Source organism: Coregonus lavaretus (assembly GCF_964263955.1).
Source record: "Coregonus lavaretus genome assembly, chromosome: 28".
NCBI classification, from domain to species: Eukaryota; Metazoa; Chordata; class Actinopteri; order Salmoniformes; family Salmonidae; genus Coregonus; species Coregonus lavaretus.
In genome coordinates, this window is record NC_140015.1 from 29,864,353 (window position 1) to 29,872,679 (window position 8,327).

The following is an 8,327-nucleotide window of genomic DNA, read 5'->3' on the forward strand; positions in this document are numbered from 1 at the left end:
TTATGTGGATGCAGATAGATTTCCAGCGTTGTGCTTCGTTTGAGTATCTATCTGCCAAGAAGTGATGGGCCTTTCAGCGAATGAAATAGGTGGGACTTTCCAGCCTCCAGTGCAAGTGGCTATGTAATGTAATTCGACACCAAAGTCACTCTTTACTACAGATCATAAACTAAGACCCACTCGCTGGCTGAAGAGACTGAGATTCAGAAGGGAATAAACATTGATAAAACAATAAAAATACGCAGACAGTCCCTGAACTTTAACAGAGGCAATTATTATGCATTAATTCAGTGCTTCATTGTAATACATGATGACTTGTATTTAATAAAAAGCAGTAGCACTGTATTTAATGTCTAATAGATGGCTATTGGCTTATATGTTATAAAAGACAATCAAACAACTTTTTAGGCTATTATCCCAGGACACTTCATGCACTGTCCTCCACACCTTCAGCAGCACAGACTCCTGAAGGTGGGGGGGGGGGGGGGGGTTGGGTCAGATTAAGAATATATACTGTAGTACTCTATATCAGAGGAGAATACATAAAGACCGTCCTTAACCCTCCATTACTGTCTTTGTTTGTTTGTGTGTTGTTGTTTTCCCCCAGGAACAAATGAGTTATATACTACACAGGATGATAACTCTTTCTGCTCACAGAGGTTACACACACTGAATTCCCACCTTTGGGGATGAATATGAGTGAGCTGCTGAATATTCAGAAGCAGGAGAGTCCCTCTCTTGGTCCGTCGTATAAGAACTCATGACCCAGTCCGTTTCCACACTTCCACAACAGACCTGAAACAAACAACATCCAGAAAGGATTCCCTCTGTTTAAAAATTCTGTATCCTTGTTAAAAGGTTACACATTAAACATATTAAAGTGCCACTGCTCAAAAATAGCTTATGTTGTAACATTAGGTGGTGGAAAACTGAAGCCTCTATTGCCAACAATCACACTAAGTCACAACAACTCCTACACACGTTAGGTCTCCTATAGGCCATAAGGGTGAATCAGTCCCTCTCTGACTGCACACACAACACACCTTCACTGGTCCCCAATTTGTGGACACACTGTCCTGGTGGATGGTCTGAGAGAAGGCAGGCCATGGTGAGGAATGCTCAAACTTGGATATGCTGGAGAAGAGCTCATATCCACATTCTGAACATACAGTGAGCTTTAAAAGTATTGGGGCAGTGACACATTTTTTGTTGTTTTGGCTCTGTAATCCAGCATTTTGAATTTGAAATTATACGACGACTTTGAGGGTATTTTCATCCATATCCGGTGAACCGTTTAGAGATTACAGCTGTTTTTGTACATAGTCCCTCCATTTTAGGAGACCAGAAGTATTGGGACAAATGCACTTATATGTGTCACATTTATTGTAAATAAGAATAGAATATGTTTCTAAACACATTATTCACGATTCATTCAGGACGATCTGTAAAATGTACAAAAAGTGCTGTAATTTCTAAATGGTTCACCCGATATGGATGAAAATACCCTCAAATGAAATATGTCAGTCTGCACTTTAACCCCACAGTCATTGTATCATTTCAAATCCAAAGTGCTGGAGTACAGAGCCAAAACAACAACAAAATTGTCACTGTCCCAATACTTTTGGAGCTCACTGTATATACCTGAAGGGAGAACATGTAGGATAGTAAGGGCTTGAACAGGGGTCTATTAAGTGGGGAGGGGCAATGTTCTGAGTGTTCCATATAGAAATGTAATGTATAGAGCAGCTCACATGATGCCCTGTTTATGACTGAGAACTATGCCTGTTCTACACTTTTTATCTACATTTTCTAGAATGGTGCACCCACTCAAATAGCCCAAGGTTTATAGTTATGAAGTGCTTCATTTCTAAATGCCAGAGTAAAGTGCTTCAAGCAAACACTGTTGGTGAAGAATCACTAACATGTAAAGACAATAAGCTGCTGTATCCTTCCTGACCAAACTGTTTGGCAAGTCAGACATACAGCTGGTCATTTTGCCCACTTACTGTACCAGGTTGGAAGTAGTCTTTGTAGACCTCTCCACCGGAGAAGAAACAATATTACATTTTATCAATTTCCTTCATGGCAGAAAACCTAGATGGGACTTAGAAGCTATAGTATTGTTGACCTACAACTATTATAAAACTAGAATGATTCAGGAGAAGTGTGTTCCTGCATGTTAACAGAGCATGTTAGCCCACATTCATTGCCAGATCAAATGACAAGCCCGTTCTGGTTGTATAATGCATGGTCTCATGTCTGCCACAAGGTGTTACTGTGACAGTATATTGGACAACAGAGGTGGAACAAGATTAGTTGTTCTGTTCAGCAATGCCACAGCTAGATATCTCTCATTGAGTATTATAACCCGAGTATTGATTGAGTATATATTAACGATAGAGTATTATCAGGTCTGCTAATCTCATGAGGTGAGTACTTTAGAATACTGGCATGATTGATGTGTTTGTCATAAAGATGGCTGAGAAACTATTTTCATGACACACTTGTTTAGGTTGTGCCCATAAAAATATAAACAAACAATGTAATCTTCTATAAAAGTATATCTTTATTTCTCTTTTTGTTTGCATATTATACATTGTGACCGTAAGACGATAGACAGTGATGTAAATAAAATCTATCTTTAAGAGGCTCACAACGTCATTGATAGAACTGATTAACACATAGTTATACATTGATAGATTGAGCCATACATCAGAGCACTACTGTATATAAATTAGGACATCTTGAAGTTACATTCAACACTATGAAGGCTACGTAGTGATCCCCCCTTTCACTGACAATGTTCAAATAAAAATTAAACAATGATTAAATGAAAGAGGCTATCTTTGTGTAACCGTGTGACTCCTTGTGCGTCTGTGTTATGTAGTATTGTTCTATTATGATTGTGCATTATTGCGTAATGTAGCTGGCTATTTGGTTCCCCTGTCCTTGTACAGTGAAGACATTGACCATCAGTGTCCTGGAGGTCCCAGAGTGGGCTTTATCACAGGACACTTCATCCACTGTCCTCCACACCTTCAGCAGCACAGAGACTCCAGAGAATCCTACTGCTCGACCACCACTGTGACTCCATACCCCTGCTGCTCACCTTACAGTCCATCTACCTTATCTGTGGAGAGAGAGAGGACAACATTTTGGTTCAGAGTTTTTAAGTGTAACATTAACTATCCAGTGGTTAATGTGTGCTCAGTCAGATTGGTTAGGTATCAACGAGAGACATAAAAAGCCTTTCCTTATGTGATGTTGAAATAGCCCTATCTAATCAAATTGGCTTGACATTCCGTGACAACGTAGTTTAAGTGAACCCGTACCTTTAGGGACGAACTTCAGTGAGCTGCTGAATATTCAGAAACGTGAGAGTCCTTTCTTTGGCCCGTCGCCCACAAACTCATGACCCAGTCCATTTCCACACTTCCCACATCGGACCTGAAACACACAACTATCAGATTCCATCTTTCCATACAATAGTATACTCAATTCTATGTGCTACATTTTTACCAAGAAATAAGTGTTTTCATTCATAAAACTCTGAAAACCCTATGTACACTGAACAAACATAAAACGCAAAAATGTCAACGATTTTACTGAGGTAGAGTTCATATAAGGAAATCAGTCAATAGAAATACATTCATTGGGCCCTAATCTATGGATTAATAAAGATATGCATATGTTGGTCACAGATACCTTTAAAAAAAGGTAGGGGAGTGGATCAGAAAACCAGTCAGTATCTGGTGTGACCACCATTTGCCTCAAGCAGCGCGACACATCTCCTTCGCATAGTTGATTGTGGCCTGTGGAATGTTGTCCCACTTCTCTTCAATGGCTGTGCAAAGTTGCTGGATATTGGCGGAAACTGGAACACGCTGTCGTACACGTCGATCCAGAGCATCTCAAACATGCTCAGTGGGTGACATGTCTGGTGAGTATGTAGGTCATGGAAGAACTGGAAAATGTTCAGCTTCCAGGAATTGTGTACAGATCCTTGCGACATGGGGCCGTGCATTATCATGCTGAAACATGAGGTGATGGCGGCGGATGAATGGCACGACAGTGGGCCTCAATATCTCATCACAATATCTCTGTGCATTCAAATTGCCATCGATAAAATGCAATTGTGTTCGTTGTCCGTAGCTTATGCCTGGCCATACCATAACCCCACCGCCACCATGGGGCACTCTGTTCACAACGTTGACATCAGCAAACACCTTGCCCACACGACGCCATATAGTTGTGAGGCCGGTTGGACATACTGCCAAATTTTCAAAGATAACGTTGGAGGCGGATTATGGTAGAGAAATTAACATTACATTCTCTAGCAACAGCTCTGGTGGACATTCCTGCAGTCAGCATGCCAAATGCATGCTCCCTCAAAACTTGAGACATCTGTGGTATTGTGCTGTATGACAAAACTGCACATTTTAGAGTGGCCTTTTATTGTCCCCAGTACAAGGTGCACATATGTAATGATGATGCTGTTTAATCAGCTTCTTGATATGCCACACCTGTCAGGTGGATGGATTATCTTGGTAAAGGAGAAATGCTCACTAACAGGGATGTAAACAAATTTGTGTATAATTTGAAAGAAATAAGCTTTTTGTGTATACGGAAAATGTCTGGGATCTTTTATTTCAGCTCATGAAACATGGGACCAACACGTTTATATTTTGGTTCAGTGTACAATCAACTTATCAAACACATGATTGTTAGGGCCTTCCCAAGTTCAAAATGAAACACTGGTTACAAATGCAGAAATGGAATGCAATACTCTACACACATCCTGTTAAAATGAACATTGGCTCATCATTGCATTGACCACAAGCAGACAAGTACTTAACAATGAACAGTCAACAGAGGGATGTTCATATGGAGTAAGGTTAAGTTGCCCCTAGACCAGTGGTCACCAACCTTTTCTGAGTCAAGATCACTATCGCAGTCAAAAAGCAAGCCGAGATAAACTGCTCCGATTTTTTTTAAACATTACATACTTTTTATAAAAACAAATCTGTAGGAATTACATTTGTGAAGTAGGCCTAATAGATTATCACAGCATATTGACTATATGCTTGGCCTGCCAATATTGTTCTTCTCAGACCATATTATATTTCAAAACTCGAGCTTTGATAACAAAATAGATCAGTTGTTGTATCACTTGCGAGGCACAGCTGAGCATAAATTGAAATAATGTACTTTTTTATTTTACTGGACTAATGGTACCTGCATCTGATGGTCAGTCTCAGCGGAGGGAGGGATAGAGCAGCAGAGGGTCCGCCTCTCACGGTCCCTGCTCTCTCCTTTCCTCCGGTGAGACTGACCAGAGAGGGTCAATGTCCACCCACTGATGGCGAAACTCCAGTTATTTCTCATTATTTCTGCCTCATGCACAAATTCATTCTATGACCAGAGAAAGTGAAATATTACTTGATATTAAAATAGACATGACGAGCTGCTAATAATAAAATGCAGGGCTATCGATACACTTGGCTACTAATTCATTGCAGCTGCAGCACGAGTGGAAGTAGGGAGAAGTGCATTTATGTTTTGTAATAGTGTTGAATAAAAACAGTGCTGAATAAAAACGTAAACATTAAATTACTCATAAAAACAGCAGCTCTGTTGTATTCCTTGACAGTTTCTCTCTGGTCATGGTTTTAAAAGTTATGAAATCTAACGTAGGCTAGTGTCAAACTTTGCTGTGGGGTCGTGGAATCTGTACTAGGTGATTTGAGTGATCTGATTGGCTAGCACAGTAGGAGCACTTGATTTAGACACAGCTCTCCTGGTCCGCAGGGTAAGCGGAGTTTGTCCCCTCAGACAAATTAAATGGTTTAAAATGGGAACACTTTGCCTACCCGGCGCACAGGGCTTCGGAATCAAGTGCACCTTCCGCCAAAAGCACAAAGTCGAATACAAAAATAAATAAAGGAGTGCAAGCCTTTATCGTGGGATTTTCTACAGAAATGTTTGGTGATCGACTAGGAATGCCTAGAAGATCGACCAGTCGATCGTGATTGATCGGTTGGTGACCACTGCCCTAGACACTGATCTTGGGTTAGTTTTGCATTTCCCCCACTAATGGTTAAGATTGGGGAAGGGGAAGCTTAGCTGATCTTAGATCTGTACCTAGGGTACACTTCACAACTCTGGTCCAATGCAACTCCACTCCCAAACTGAGAGGATCTCACCTTGAATGCCCCAGGTCTCTCCTCGTGCTTGGACACACTGTCCTGGAGGACAGTCTCAGTGAAGGCAGGCCAGGGGGAGGAATGCTCGTACTTGGATCTGCTGGAGAACAGCTGGTGTCCACACTGGGCACACACATACAACCCTGGGGAGATAGAAGATTAGAGTGAGATCAGCCAAAAGGAGATCTAGGATCTATGGTCAACACATTCTCCAATGAAGTTACAGGATGATTTGACCAGTGAAAATGACAATGAGAGTATAAAAGTGCAGTTGACTCGCACTATTTCCTTATGGAAACCGGTTTGTTATCTATCAACCCTGGGGAGGGATCCATGTTCAACACATTCTCTTTGAGTGATGTTAAAGGATGACTTGTCAAAACCTACATTTGAAATGATGACATAAGTGGCAACTTTAAGATCGAAATATACTTGTATAGGCGCTACATTGTATACTTATAAATAATATCATTTATATTTTCAATTATACTTTATAGTTACTGCAACTACTAATGTTTGGTTTACAGCACCTGTGTTTTCTTGGCACAGTAGAGTTAGTTGCTACAGTGTAACTGCCACTGGTGGTTCAAGCTTCCGTCATGGTTTGGTAAGAGCCAGGGGCGCATTCAGCAGGACGCAACGTTTTGAAACGTTCAGATATAAATATGTTAGCTATGTAGAACAAACATGCTCTCTGACATGTAGACGAAGGACTCACGTCGCCTCTATTCATGGCATTTCTATCTGCAACGTTCGAAAACGTTTGGCAACGGAACGTGGCCCTTGTGTAATCAGCGATTACAAAAGCATGCTACTTTTAGTTAGCTACTGATTGAGCATAAATTAGGTCAGTCAATTTTAGGACACACACAGTTGGGCTACTGTAAAATATTCACCAGTGATATCTAACAATATAACTAACTAGCAAGCTAGACTTTATAGTTATGTGCCACACAACGTCCCAAACCAAACCAAATCAAATGTATTTATAAAGCCTTTTTTACATCAGCAGATGTCACAAAGTGCTTATACAGGAACCCAGCCTAAAACCCCAAACAGCAAGCAATGCAGATGTAGAAGTTAATTTTACTGACTAATCTCATGTTTACAAGTTTAGTTAGCTAAAATACTGTAGCTACTGTAACTGACTAACTTGCTATCTTAGCTAGCTGAGGAGCCTCTTACCAGTTTTAAAGTGGTCTTTAAAGACCTCACCACCGAAGAAGGAACAAAAGGACATTACTCCACTTGCAATGAACCTCAATGTGAGTATAAAAGTGCAGTTGACTCGCACTCTTTCCTTAATCAATCCGGTTCGTATCTATCGGCTTCGAGAAAAGTTCAGACTTGTGCTTGCTTTGGGACAGCAGCAATGGGCAGGGACTGCTGAATGACGTCGATTGTTCAAAGCTCCAATTAAAGTGTACTTCCGGTTGCTTTACGGTGAGCGCTTCAAAATAAAAGCCTCAACTCAAATGGTTAGTGCTTTCAGGGCTCCTTGGGACGTCCCTACCGGAAACCCTAACATTGGGAGAAGTTTGCTTTTTATTTTTACAACCAAATCTCTATTTTTAATGTAAATGGATGTTATAGAAGAGTCCAGACACTTTTTTGTTGTTGCAATTTCACTTGTTTTTGAGAAACCTAACGCAACCAGTGATTCATTCATTTAATATTTTTGCACTGTCTCTATGCACGCTCACAGGGCCCTACACACGCGCACACCAACTCACATAGGCCTACATTCATCATGTACGCTGCTGCTACTCTGTTTATCATATATCCTGATGCCTAGTCACCTTACCCCTATACATACTGTATCTACCTCTATCACTCCAGTATCCCTGCATATTGTAAATATGGTACTGGAACTGACTGACCCTGTATATAGTATGTTTACTTACCTTTTCGTGTTCTTATTTCTTATTTTTATTTCCCGTGTGTTTTTGTTCTACCTTATGTTATTGTTAGTATTACATTCTTATTGATTACGGCATTGTTCGGTTTAGACCTTGCAAGAAAGGCATTTCACTGTACTCGTGCATTTGACATTAAAATTGATACTTTCTCATCCTTGTTTTTCAGTACGGGGGCTCTGAAAAAACATGAACAAATGCTCCAAAA

At 40.5% G+C, this 8,327-nt stretch overlaps 1 pseudogene across 1 annotated transcript; it reads right to left on the minus strand.

The window, feature by feature from the left end:
- Window positions 1-2,546: 2,546 nt before the first annotated feature.
- On the minus strand, window positions 2,547-7,528 carry LOC311103653 (methionine-R-sulfoxide reductase B1-A-like; annotated as a pseudogene). The gene is made up of 4 exons: window positions 7,389-7,528; window positions 6,204-6,346; window positions 3,333-3,447; window positions 2,547-3,130 (listed from the first exon to the last, which is right to left on the minus strand). The product of its transcript is annotated as a methionine-R-sulfoxide reductase B1-A-like (transcript).
- Window positions 7,529-8,327: the final 799 nt, after the last annotated feature.